This window comes from Diaphorina citri, unplaced genomic scaffold, assembly GCF_000475195.1.
Source record: "Diaphorina citri unplaced genomic scaffold, Diaci psyllid genome assembly version 1.1 scaffold152, whole genome shotgun sequence".
NCBI lineage: Eukaryota > Metazoa > Arthropoda > Insecta > Hemiptera > Psyllidae > Diaphorina > Diaphorina citri.
This window is the reverse complement of record NW_007377589.1, coordinates 219,057-232,564: the sequence shown is the minus strand read 5'-3', so window position 1 is coordinate 232,564 and position 13,508 is coordinate 219,057. Positions and strand designations below refer to the sequence as shown.

The following is a 13,508-nucleotide window of genomic DNA, read 5'->3' as shown; positions in this document are numbered from 1 at the left end:
AAAGGTATATCTAATAGAATGGCATAGGTACTTAATTAATTATTCATTTAATACTGGTGTAATTTTACACTCCTCAAAAGAGTATTGGGGAAACTTTTTGATACTACCCAAATAACCGGGTATCTTCTTTTACTCGGATTTCAACGGATAGGTAGAAGCTTTATGGAATTTCAGTAAAGAGGTAGACGTTTCTTTCCATGTTCTTTCTTTTTAATTATACCTACTTTCTTTTCTTTTCCTTTGATTTTCTTCAATTTTAATTAAATTCATAAAATGGGGAAATATAGGTAAGTAAAAGTGGGGGAAAAAGGGAGTTCCCCATTTGGCCCCGTGAATTTTCCCACCCGCTACAATCATTACAATCAACACCCATTACGACTAGGACATGTTTTGTCCCACGCGATGGTGTTTTTTCCCATTTAAATTTAATGTGAATAGTTGTTTTCAGGACCAAGTGTGAAAAATATCCCGCCATATCAGTTTCCATTCAGCGCTATCGGAGAGAAATATCGGAAATATTTATTCACATGATGGGACATAATGCTCAAGTCTCATGTTGACATTTCTGTTTGTACGACGAGTTTTTGTGATAAATAATTTTAATAGAAAAAATACAGATTAAAGCCGTACGCGGGATGGTCTCAAATTAAAATCCTATGTAATGAAAGAATGGTAGGAATCTATTTCGCTTTAGAATGTCGGTACATGTAAACGCGTATTTTCTTTTCGCAATTTTCGTGATGGTGGAAAATAGGGAAATAGATTGCCTGACATTTTACCATTCCCCACCATTACCACCTGAAAATTGCAAAAGAAAAATAGGAAATAAGCATCCCTAGGTAAGTAGGTATACCTACCTGTCTCAGTAGCAAAAAAATTATTAATTTTGCGAAATTAGTTGTGCGCATTGCATAACTACTGAGATACCAGGCGTTCATACAAATGATTTCTAAGATTTTCACACTTCTCCAATCAATACCTAGGTATTTTCTTTTGTCCAATATTTTCATCAATCACTGTAGTTATTCTTAACACTCTTTTTATCACTACTTGTACATTCTGCATTTTTATTAACTTTTTTATAAAACCCATATAAAAATTGGATTCAAAGACTGGGAAGCTGAAAGATAAATAAGTATAGTTCTACAGAGTAGGTACCCACTACAATGTGAAAATTAATATAGGTACTTTGAAGTGAGGTTAGAAAAGGGGAAATAAAAGCATCCAAAATTGAAGCGTTTCATATTTTTTATGATGTGTATAAAAAAGCAACATGTTGCTCGGATACTTCTTTTCTATAGAAAACAAAATCAAGAGTACGCAATACTTGTAGACAATACAGTTTAATACCCAAGTAGAAAAAATGCTTACATCATTGATTTCAAGAGTGTATTCTTTGAGTAGTACCTATTTGTCCATGAAAATTTAATATGTTGAGCATAAAAACTTTAATGTTAAGTCCCTTTTAGTGAGAAAGTCCGGTTTAGAGAGCATAGAGCATCGAGCAGGTAGAGGGAAGTGACGATAGAATGACGAACACAAACCGCATAGAACGAAGAGCAAAAAGCTCTATTCTCTACTCCACTCTGATTTTATCCTTGGTGAGATCATGGGGATTTTAGTGAGAGTCTGTTTTAGAGAGCGTTTATACATAGGTCCCAGAGTGTTTGTAGCCAAATAAATGGTTGGCTGTAGGTATACTACCAGATTCCTCTGTTCTTCTTCTTCTTCTTCTTCCTCTTTTGCTTCTACTTCTTCTCCTTCTTTCTTTCATCTTCTTCTCCTTCCTGGTCTGGTTGGAGTAAAAGCAGAGTTTGAAGTAGAGCGCAGCACAAGTCGATACTCGATTTTTTCTCGTAGTTTACTGCTATGGTCTCTTTAAGTTAGTGGGACACGGATGTCCCAGTGGTCACGAAAGGGTTTTAAAAGTCTATTCCTTAAGAGTAGGTACTGCTGTATTAAAGGAACTTTTCAGTCCTTTTCGAGCAGTTAAAAATAATAACCACTTGTATCATCATTTGCTATCATCTTCCTCCTTTTTATTCAACGATAATCATGGGTTTACCGTGTTATTATTTAAATAGCAAGAAATAATAAGTTACACTCACTTGATAAGTATTTGCATTTGAAAATTGCATGACTTGGGAAAAAAACAAGCAAGAGGCAAGGCTCTTGAAATTCTCCTGAAATTATTTTCCAACCACTAAATTAACTTATCAACTTTTTTCGTTTTAATTTATCCTGTACACGAACCTCTTGATGTATTTCAATATTGAAACTACGGAATAATTATTTGTAAAAACTTTACCCAAGTAATAGAATAATACAGAGTTCAATTATATCTCGGGGTTTCTGTTTAATTCTCCTTTTTCTCTTTTGATTACAACAAAGCTGCAGACGTAATTTTCCAGATTTTTTTTTTTTTTTTTTACTTTTTTTTTCATTGAAAGTAAATTAAAAAGACATGTCAAATAAAGGTACAATTAAAAAAGGAAAAGAGATTCAAAGCGAATAGTTTTCCCCGAAGAGAATTGCACAGGAGGGGGTATAATTGCTTTCTTATTTCCCAGAAGATGTCTAGGCTGGTATCTGCCATTACGACAGGGGAAATTTCTACCAAGTATACCTACTGAGAATTGAATTCATGTGAATTTGAATATGTGAAGGTGCAAGGTGGAGATGTAGGTGTTATCTCTTTGAATATAAGGCTCCTGAATGCATCTTTTGCAAGGGTCTAGGTATCCTTATTTAAAACAATGTTTTAGTGATGAAAAATATCGACTTGAGTCAATAATGGGTCTTATACTCGTGCAATTTTATAGTCCACAAAATCCTTGAAATTTTCAAGGCAACTTCAAAACTTATATCAGATCAGGAACGAAAATAAAAAGAACATGAGAACAGGAAAAAGGATTACCATGAAGAATAAACCATGAGACACATTTAATTCATCTAGTCCTAGATTTAATAGAGATTCCAGGCTTGCTCAAGCGATCAGGCAAATAAATCAGGTATATAAAATCCCCACCGCAAAAAAAATCCCTTTTTTTAGGTGAAAAAGTATTAATTTAAATCCCGCACACCTACATGTTCTGATAAAAAATGAGAATAGAAGGACTCTTCGTACTCCCCTGGGGCCATATTTCTTGAATTTTTTCCCACCAATACTTTTTTATGTGGTAGATACCTCTCTTTGACTTTATTTACAGTGTTTTTTCCCTCCATTCCTGACTTAAAAGATTACGCTAAATGTATTAGAGCTGAAATTTATATCTTGGACTTAAGTAATGTGGAATTACTCGTAGATATACCTAGGTGGATACGGATACTTATTAAATTTAATTCCTTGCAACAAACTGCAACATTTTCTAACTGGCCAAAGTGTTGTTAACGTGATAACATCAATAGAATTATTTCCCGCAATTATTTCCCCACTTATCCAGGTTTCCCATTTAGACGGGTCCCACTCAGGTTCAACTGTATTTGGAAAACCTCCTGTAGGTTTTCTAGTATTTGAAAAATAGATGAAGATATATTTGGTAAGAAAAGCTTGTTTGTATCACCGTGGAAATAATTAATAGGTACAAAGGTATGTATCCATACAAGAGTTGAGGGTATACTGTTATAATCTATTATACCCAAGGGAGTATCATTTTATGAAAGAAGAAAGATAGAATGGAAAGAGTGATAATGTACATATACAATGCTTGTATGGAAAGTTGTATTTACGGTATTTTCCATAGGAGGTTTCAATAAGAAAATATCCTTAAGAAAGATGTGCGTGTAAATGGTCTTATTTTGTGCTCGGTCATCACGTCATCATGATCTTTCTGTATTCAGAATAATTCAAAATTCAACCAGTGGTGTCTGCTGTAGTGGTTAGCACTGTAAACTTCAGATTCGGAGGTTGGTGGTTCGAGTCCAACCCCCCCTCTCTCTCTCTCTCTCTCTCTCTCTCTCTCTCTCTCTCTCTCTCTCTCTCTCTCTCTCTCCAATTTCTTCTTTACGATGGCGAAATTGAGGTATGAAGAGTAAAAGAGTCTAAGTGAGTAACGAGGATTGCGTTTAGATGTTTAATTTGAAGAACAATTTTCAATGTAGCCAAGTGGCAAGTGAAGGCAAAGTTGTTGTTATTTTCTACACTGTTATAAAGTTATATGAATATATGACAAGGATACCAACTGGAAAAGTTTAGGTGTTTGGTCCGAGTTTTCAATCTAAAACGTGAGAGAACCTCGGGTGAAAATATTTCACATCTATAATGTCCGTTCTCAACGAAAGATAAATCCATCCTTGAAACGAAATGATTTTTCCCCTGCCAAATTAAAGGGAATGAAAAATTTCCCGGGATACCGCAAAATGAATTTCTTTTCTTCAAGTTAGATTTAAATGAGTGGGAGAAAATTGAGTGCCTATGGTAAAAAAAAAAAGAATCGTACGTTCAGTTCCTTCTTGCCTGTATTAAGAGAACGAATCCATTTGTTTCTTTGAAAATGTTTTCTTCGTTTTCAATTTTTCGAAAAGAACATTTCTTTCAATCCCCCGCGGTAAGAGAAATGCATGAATGTGATGTTTGCAAACTTCAAACGGAAACTAGTGAACCAAATAAGAACAATAATTGAAATATTCTAAATTACCAACCTTCATATTAACTCTGACTATAAGCGCCCGAAGAATATGCATTCTAGAAAGATACCTACGAATTTTCTTTGACAATTAAATTAAATGAATTGAGATTGGTATACTTAAATCAAGAGCTATCGGTTTCGAACTCATAAAAAAGTCTAAATAAAATTTGTTGGACATGTTCATTACATAAAAGAAAATTGCTGATTGGGTTTCGAGTCTTATAGGACCAAGGCTAAGAACACAGTGGAGCGGCGAGCATAGAGCATAGAGCTACATCGATGATAGAGCATAGAGTACGAGCATAGAGCAAGGATTGAGGCTAGCCACAGTAAGGAGCAAAGCGCATAGATTAGCCCCATGTTTTTCCCTCCTTTCCCAATGTTCAATATTATATTATTGTCATTCTTCAGTTTTCCTTTGTGAGTTATAAATTTTGTTTACCTAATAATTTTAAATTACTTATTTGAAAATGGATAATAATAATTGGAATTTGTTTCTGCTTGAAATCTCTGCTTTGAGAATCCAATACTTCCTAGTACGAGGAAACAGAAGAGAAGGAATTCATGTTATTAATCAATCACGAGGTACTCAGGGTGAATTTCACCATTTATATCGTTTACGAAACAAGGGTTAAGCAACAATGACTTTGGTTAATATCTGGATGGGTGACTATCCGATTTTAACCAAATTGTTACAGTCGCGTCCTTGGACCATACCGGTATAGCATACCAAATTCCATTGCTCTACGACAAACCGTTCTTGAGATATTTTGTATACCACCTTTTCCAATTTAAACCTGTAGTACACACATACGTACATACGTACAGACCATGGGCTAAAAACCACTTTTTTGGAATCAGAGGATCCCAAAACGGATATTTCCACCCATTTCCCGATGTACGTACGTACGTTACGTACAGACCATGGGCTAAAAACCACTTTTTTGGAATCAGGGGACCCCAAAACGGATATTTCCACCCATTTCCCGATTTTGAAAATTTGGACCGATTGCAATACTTTCTCATTACCTTGTATAGGTTCCCTATACGTAAAGGTAATAGAAAGTAAAAAGAAAATTATCAGAAAATAATCGCGATGCGAGCGGAGAAATCAAACATGTTTGAAATCGACGCTTTGCTCGATGCTCTCCGCTATGCGCGCTGCTCGTACTGTGTGTGCTACCTATTTAAATCAACGTGTTTGATTTCATCGCTTTGCTCGTTCATTGATGCTCGTTGCTCTATGCTCTATGCTCGCCGCTCCACTGTGTTCTTAGCCTTAGGGGCCCATCCTCTTAATGAGTTCTACCTACATTTGACCAACCTAACTGTTGTAGGTCCTCGCAGGCACTTTATGAGGATTCTATTAATATAATTATGTACTTTGTACCTATATTTGGAAATAATCTTCAACCTAAATTTTATAATCTTACAGAACAATTAATTCGTCTAGCATCCATTCTTTCAATCCTTTCTCGAAAACATTTTCCTCGTAAACTTGTAACATTTCCAATGGTAAAAAGATTTAATATCCATTACAAGAAGGATTAAAAAAACAATCCTGCTTATTAGAAGTTAGAAGAATGAAAACGAATTTTGTTACTAAGGAATTAAAATTTGATATGGGAGACATTCGAAGAACTAGAAGTTCACCACAACAAAATACACAGATGTGGTATTTGAGAACTATACGAGTTGAGCCAGACTGTTTGGCTTATTTCTTTGTGTCTGACTCTCAGTCAAAAGCCAGATCAAAAAGATGGATTTCATATTTTAACATTGTACCAGTATCACGGTGGTAAAATGGATTTTTATTATAATATAGGTATGGGTATTTTATATCTTTAGAATATTCGTATCTACGCCGTTCATAGCTTGATGGTGAACAGAATGTTCATAAAGCCAGCTCCCTATTATAAAATGGAATCTCAATACTAGCTTTATATTTTACCTCATAAAAATTGTATAAAATGAATACGATTTTTAGATTTTTCACGTAAAAAAAAGGAAAAAATGAAAAGATGGTAAAAAAATACAAAGTTCACTTAGGAGAAAAGCATTGGAGTTACATGGAACAGTGGAACACAAATCCTTGGCAAAGAAGAAAATATGAGTCGGCGTGCTCCGTCGATTATTCTCGTTTGTAGCGGGCAATAGGAGGGAGGTATAGGGTGAGGAAAAAGGAGGTGTACGCAACACCAAGTTTAATACAACTTTTCAATAACTTTCTCAAATAATTGAAAAGACAATTTCATAAAAAGTTTCTCATGTCTTCGAAGTTGAACCTAATTTTTTACAAAATAAATCTTACTCCCTCGAAATAAGAGAAATGGATAAAGATCTTTCTCCTCTCGCTCTCTCTTTCTCTCTCATGTTGACCCCGAAAACCCCAAAGTGTCAAAATATTCCAGCCCTTAGAATTAGGGGACTTTACAGTCATATCCTATTGAAGTAATAAAAAGGTATTATTCTTTTAAATAAATAAATAAACCTTTATTTGGTGGTCATTTAAAGGCACAATACAATACATACTTATAAGTTTAGAAAAACATACAAAGAGTAGTACAAAGTTCACTTAGGAGAAAAGCATTGGAGTTACATGGAACAGTGGAACACAAATCCTTGGCAAAGAAGAAAATATGAGAAAAAAAAGTTCCATACGCTATGCGTCCTAACTCTCTATAATATTATTTTTCACAATATGTAATGCAATAAGCAGTTATTTTCATTCAAAATGTATAAAATATGGAAAGGTGAATCTTCTGGATATTTGATATGGATACTCTGTACCAAAACATCCTAAGTTGTAAAGCATGTGTTTGTATAGAACGTGACCGGAAGATCAATGAGTCGAAATGCAAACAATGCGTACAATATCCCCCCTGACTAAACTATGATCTCTGGCCAATAAAGCTTGTGGAATACTAATTCAGAAATCAATATTCAGAGTTTAATTTCGGCCTGCCGACCTATCATCAGAAAATGTAGTTCACAATGTTAGGTACAGTATGCCTGAGATATTCTCTTCCATCCAACTCCTGTACCTATAAGAGTGACTATCTAAAACTTAACCCTAACCAAGCACAATAGGTAAACATAATAGTATACAAGTAATACACTTAGCTCTACATGTACACAAATAAGAGAAAAAATAGAACTTTATACCCATTCTACATACCCAACACCCATATAATCTAATCTCAACACACAATAGCATTAGAAGTCTATTAAAAATCCAGTCATTGTCATTCCACTCCAATCTGTACAAAAGGTGAGCGCATTTTTTCACATTTTCCCCTATAGTTTAGCTCCAGCTTTTCATCGCACTAAATTCCTTCCAAGCCACGTTCCACTGAAGTATGCCATTACTCTGACCTCACGATCTTTCTTCCCATTCGACAATTGACCAATATCCATTAACTCTCGCTTCTCACACGCTTTAACAAATTTGTTTCCTAAGAGGTTTAGGTTACGAGCTTTTCATTTTCCGTGTCCTCATTAAAAATTCTAATCACTCATTTTATGCTCCTGTTAATAATTCTCTTCTGCAATAGTGACTCAGGAGACATGGGGAACGGATTTATTCTGCATAGAACGAAATGATCTTGCGATAACGTTATAATCCTCGTACTTTTCTCCAGCTCTAGCTATTTCCAAGAGATGGGGATGACAAAATAAAATCTCGTAATTTTAATCAGATTTTTAACCCTTTCGGCAATGCGGATAAATAATGCATCGGGAGAGGTATTAAAGCGTGAATAGAGAACGGAGGAGGAAGAGACATGAATGTAATACCTAACATGTTACATAAGTGAATGACTAGAGGAAAAGATAAACAGATGAGAAGAAGAGTCAGAGAGGGAAAAGTTTTTGCACAAGTTCGAAATGAAAAATACACAAGGCATGGATCGAATCCTAGGAAAAGCATCACTGGGAAAATACGTGGATCTGTGGAAAATATGTATTGTTGCTAGTAAAGCTCTAAAACAGGGGTTTCCAACTAGCGGCCCGCGGGCCACATGTGGCCCGCCAGACCATTATTGTGGCCCGCGAAGCTTTTTGGGATTTGTACAAACTTAAATAAATGTAAAAAAAAAAGGTTTGGTACTCAGGCAAAAATGGGCATTGAACCCGGCTCTGCCGCGTGCAAGACCAGTGTAGTTATCATTGAGTCATGGAAACTGGCCCCCTTTAGTGTTCAGCTACTATTAGGATAATTTTCTTTGAAAAGTTTCGACTGCGGCGCTCAAAATGCTCCCCTATGTTCATATGTGGCCCGCGAAGTACCTCCGAATGTAGCATGTGGCCCGCATACACATGGAAGTTGGAAACCCCTGCTCTAAAAGCTAAATGATGTGTTTAATAAATGTATCTAGGTCACAATTAAAGTAAATCTACATACTAACTACGAGTATTTACCTACCTGTTTGTTTACTCGTATATTGAGGTAAGTTATTGAGGAATCAAAATCTGTGTTAAAACATTGCTTTGCAATTATTTATTCGTAAGCAAATATACCTTATTTTTCTAGGAACCGAATCAAATTTATTTGGACTGCACAATCTTTTGATGTTGCAAAGCTCGGAAGATCAATAAGTAAGTAAGTAAATCACTGTGTAAATAGGTACATAAAAAAGCAATTTAACTAGCTCAAAAGTTATGAAACTATTTAGAACGGTATACTACCCATTGATCAAACGAAAAAGTTTCAACCCTTCCAGTTAACAAGTATTGGGAGTTTCCTCCCGATTGAATTTTCGTCCAAGTTTATGGAATTCAAGCACAATATGAACTTGAAGGAAATGAGCTTTTACTCTTTACTTAATAGTTTATGCTAACAGAGTTTTTCAAATATTCCTCGATGTACAGGGCAGAAAGTAGAATCTAGATTGAAGTAGAATGGACTTTGAAGTTTTGTTACTTCTCAAATAAATTATTTTGTTATTTCTCAAATAAAATTATGTCAATATGGACCTTCACAAAGTTACAGAGTCGTCCATCCAGAAGTAGAATCTATACCATCTTGTATTGCACCTTCTCTTTGTCATCTTTTGTCTTGTCAATAAAGTAAAGTTTCAGTACTTTAGCACCACCAGGTATTCTGATACAGGATGTTTGTTATGATGGAGTTTATTGTGTAATTTTGTACCAAGAGAGTACGCTTCTGTTATGTAGATTCTTGAGGAAATTGAGTTTCCCCGTTTTACATTGTAATTTTATAAATTTACATCGATATATCAGTCTTGTTATTATACACTCTCGACAGAGACCTGACGAAGAAGGAGGAGGAAAGGGAGAAGAAGAAGAAGAAGAAGAAGAAGAAGAAGAAGAAGAAGAGGAGGAGGAGGACATTGGTTCATCCCTTTTTACTCGTGCATCCTATGGAATTCTTACCAGTGAATTAACAAAGCGTTCTAAATATTGACACGTTAAATTAAATGCAAAATTTATAAAGCTAACACAAAACAAACTATTTATTTAATACAACTAGGATAATAAAAATGTAATATTTCGTTGCACGAAAGAAAGTACTTGCAAAATGAATAAAATATGTACTATATCTACGGATTTGCATCTTTTCAACTTTGTTTTACCTACTTTAACAACATATAAATACATGTGACTATACTGATATCTTCAAAATATCAAAATTGATATGTACCTACTGTTGTTGTACGTAGTTATGTTCATTAAATGCCGAAGAAAAAAATACAGATGTTATTTATGTGGTTTACTTTGATGTTCACAATTTTGCCTTTGAAATATATTCAAGAATAAATCAAAGATAAAACCAGAAATGAAAACTCAAAGGAACGCAAAGATAATATATTAGTCCTTTAATTCCACGGATGTAATTTAGGAGCTCTGTTGCTTTGCATACTTCATTACTCACTCATTAGTCTCATTACCGAGTCATTAGCTCATTACCCATTAAACATTTACTATAATGTTAGATAGGGTATGACATCTTATCTTGACATTTTTATTTTATTTTTTCAAATTTAATATTAATTAATTTAATTTAAATGATTATTATAAGCAAAATAATGACAAGAGAGAGAGAGAGAGAGAGAGAGAGAGAGAGAGAGAGAGAGAGAGAGAGAAAAAGAGAGATGGAAAAAAATGGAACGAAGACAAAATAAGGGGACAAATTCTCTCTTTCTACTCTTCCTATTTTGTCAAAGTTTTATTGGGATGTACCCGTCCCCATTGATAGAATAGGTACCTACATTTTTCGTATTCCTTGTTAAATGGGGACTTTTGTTCTCAATATTTTTCTTTTAGTGACTTGGGTCAATTATTTTTTCCTTTGAAGCATATCCCCCATATTTTTCTTGTCCCTAGCATTTTTCATAATTTGAATCCAGAGCATATCTCCGTAGCGAAAGGCACTGGGAAAATAAATATGTAAGAAAAATATGGATGAAGAAAAAAAAAAACGTTATTTTCTTTTATTCACAGCAGCCTTTGCAAATGTGAAAATATACTGAGTCTGCCTTCAGGCAGGGATGCAAAAGAAAAGGCAAATCAAAATATCTTCAGGCAGAAAATACATATTTGGTTTTGAAAGCTTTGAAGAAAAGATTAAGGATTGAATTGGAGAAAATATATTTGAATTGAAGAAGGCAGCCTCCAGGGGCCAAGTGGGTATCACACTAGGCTTGCACACCGGAGGTCCAGGGTTCTTGGATAAAAACTTTCATAACAGTTGCAAATTGTAATAAATTTTGTGACATTAGTTGAAAGGGCTCCATCTCAAATGGTAATCATTAAAGGTGGCGTTCCGATCCTAGCTGCCGGGCAGCGCGACCCGGCAGCGCGACCGAGCTGTGCGACCGCTGCCTACTGCTTCCTATGTATTCTTATGAAGTACTTTCCGAACCAAGCTGCCGGGTCGCGCTGCCCAGTCGCTCTGAGAGCAGTGTGGTCGCGCTGCCCGTGAGGTTTTCGGGGAAATATGAGGAAGCAAGGTGAGGGGAAAGATGAGGAAGCGTGAGGACGTCGAATACAGAAACGGAGGAATGTGGTAGAAAAAAAAAAATACGAAAACCAATGACTCAATAAAATGGTTCATCGGAACGTGTATAACTTGATGGTAAAAGTGTTAAGGAATTATTTTAATTGAGTTACGCATACCTAAGTGCTTGTCACCAAATCAATCGTTCCCAAGAAGAAGGACCTATGTCTATGTTATTCTCTTATCCAGATGGTTATGATAGCAAGGAGTCATCGACCCAAAATTAAAGAACCAATCAGAATGCGAGAATTCCTTGCAACAATTAAGGTAAAGGTCTATTTTTATAAACTCTCTCTTTAAAAAGCAGAGGTAGCTTCGATAGTGTATAACTTGATGGTAAAAGTGTTAAGGAATTATTTTAATTGAGTTACGCATACCTAAGTGCTTGTCACCAAATCAATCGTTCCCAGGAAGAAGGACCTATGTTATTCTCTATCCAGATGGTTATGACAGCAAGGAGTCATCGACCCAAAATTGAAAGAACCAATCAGAATGCGAGAATTCCTTGCAACAATTAAGGTAAAGGTTTATTTTTATAAATTCTCTCTTTTAAAAAGCAGAGGTAGCTTCGATATATAACCTTTTTTGCAAGAGGTTGAATCACTGTGCAATGTGGGAGGAAGCACTGTGCAATGTACCTTCCTCTTTTAAAGATTTTCTACCGTTGCACCTTTGATATGTTTGGCAACGTAGCCTACTTTTTTGATGATTCATTGCTGTCATAACCATCTGGATAGAGAATAGTTAGTAGCAAAAATAACATAGGTCCTTCTTCCTGGGAACGATACAAATGCTGTTCCCTGATTAATAGACCTCGATAAATTTTCTGACTTGACTCGGACTCGAACCACCAACCTCCTGATCCGAAGTTCACCGCGCTAATTACTAGGCCACTGAGGTTATACGAGTAAAGTAGACAATAATTTTACTGTAAGGGAAAAAGGAATTTCCCATGGAGGAAGATAGAACTAATGGGGGTAATCAAAGTACTAAAGGGGCATTAGAAAGTAAAATTATAGGAATTATTGCGTCGATTATTTTGTGGGCTATCTCCAAGGATTTTCAGAAATCAGGACTGCAGCTGATAATGTGATAAATTATCAACAAAAGAATCCAATTTACAATACCTATCATCAGAACAATATGCTTATACATCACCTATCAAACATTTCCAATAGGTATATTTGGTTCAATAGGTCTCAAAAAGAAAAGAAAGAAGGAGAAAAAAAACCAAAATCAAGGATAATTTTTTATCCCTGGAGCAATTAAAATTAATCCGACACATACAGGTATTTGAGTATTCGCATGGTAATTGCTTTCGCAAAAGCTGCACAACCACACACATACACTTCACTCGAAAAGACTAGAAAAATAAATTACAATCTTCCAGTAAGCAAAAAATAGAACTTTTTCAGTTACCTATTTTTCAAATATAAAAATAAACAAAGTTTACTTACTCTTTTTTTTCGGAATCTGCAGTTATTCTCACTTTTTCAAAAAATAAATAAAAAAGAACGTAACGTTTCGCTTTTGGAAAAATACAAGTTCACTCCGCTCCGTTCGAGAAAGTTTCAATTCGAAAGTTTAAACTCAACTGACTGAAGTGCTTTCGAAAATTCAACATTCAACACAGGCACAATATTTTCCTTTCCCTCCCCGTCGCGCTTTGAGTCAACTTTGTAACACTTTTCCCAAACCTTTTCCCTTCGATCTCATTTGTATTTTTATGTCATTATACCTGAGGAAAACAGGAACAAATGCGATTTGGAAAGGTGAATATTGAGTCCGGAAGGATGGAAATGTAGTTTGTAAACTTTACAAAATAACAATGTGACAGTGATGACGAGGACGAAGAACAAAAT

At 35.2% G+C, this 13,508-nt stretch overlaps 1 protein-coding gene across 1 annotated transcript in view; it reads right to left on the bottom strand.

Annotated features, from left to right (window-relative positions):
- The window catches only part of LOC103505121 (KH domain-containing, RNA-binding, signal transduction-associated protein 3-like), a 78,874-nt gene extending 65,623 nt beyond the window's left edge, over window positions 1-13,251 (bottom strand). The window contains exon 1 of the mRNA XM_008469432.3: window positions 13,104-13,251. The gene's annotated coding sequence lies outside the window, so the exon portion shown is untranslated. The remainder of the gene's footprint in view (window positions 1-13,103) is intronic.
- Between the last annotated feature and the right edge of the window lie 257 nt (window positions 13,252-13,508).